Source organism: Orycteropus afer, unplaced genomic scaffold (assembly GCF_000298275.1).
Source record: "Orycteropus afer afer isolate SDZICR_OR568_19922 unplaced genomic scaffold, OryAfe1.0 scaffold00602, whole genome shotgun sequence".
In the NCBI taxonomy this organism is placed as follows: Eukaryota; Metazoa; Chordata; class Mammalia; order Tubulidentata; family Orycteropodidae; genus Orycteropus; species Orycteropus afer.
Window position 1 is genome coordinate 465,860 of NW_006922189.1, and position 1,015 is coordinate 466,874.

Consider the following 1,015-nt stretch of genomic DNA (forward strand, 5'->3'; position numbering starts at 1 on the left):
AAAACATACACTGATTCAACATTTTGTACATGGAACATTAGGTAACATTGATTACATTCTCTGAGTAGTTCAACCATTCTCATTTCCCTTTTCTGAGATGTTCCTCCATGGTTAATGTAAATTCGCTGTCTCCCAAGGCTCCTATCTACTCTTTTGAGTGCTGGTACAAGTTTGATTCCATATAGTTCTTAAAAGAGCATAATGGTTCAGATAGATAATTTTCACTAAATAGTTATGCTAAACTAGCATTTGGTTTTAAGAAGACTCCAGGGGATATTTTGGGCTTAAAGATTGAAGATTGTTTCAGGGCAAAAATTTCAGGGGTTCATTCAACCATCATGGGTCCAGAAAATCTGGAATTGATGATAATTTGAAATTCTATTCTGTATTTTTCACTTTGTGATCAGGATTCTTTGATAGGGTCTTTATTAAAAATATTTATTAATGGTATTTGGGCATCATTTAGTTCTTCTGGTTTCATGGAAGTGGAAGCAGTTGTTCATGGAAGTAATTAGCCACATATTCTATATTCTTCTATTCCTGACTTTGTTTTTTTCTCTGTTGTTCCAGGTGAATGAAAACCAATTGTTGTGTCTTAAATGACCACTTGCAAGATTTTAAGGTTCCTAACACTACAAGATGTATTGGCAGGTAGAACAGAAGTATTGAACATATCATTAGGTCAATTAACTGGGATATCTATCCCATGAAACAATGACCATAAATCTCCAAACAAAATCCCATGAGGTTTTCTGGTATACATAAGTAACCAAAAAAGCATTTTGTTTTATTTTGTTTTGGTCATTGTTGTACGTATATTTAAGGAAATTTGGTGGCATAATGCCTAAGTCCTTTGATTGCTAACCAGAAGGTTGGGGATGCAAACACAACAGCCAGCCACTCCATAGAAGGAAGATGGAACAATCTACTTCCATAAAGATTTATCACCTCAGAAATCCAATGGGAGGTCACTATGACTTGGAATCAATTAGATGGCAGTGGGTATATATATATA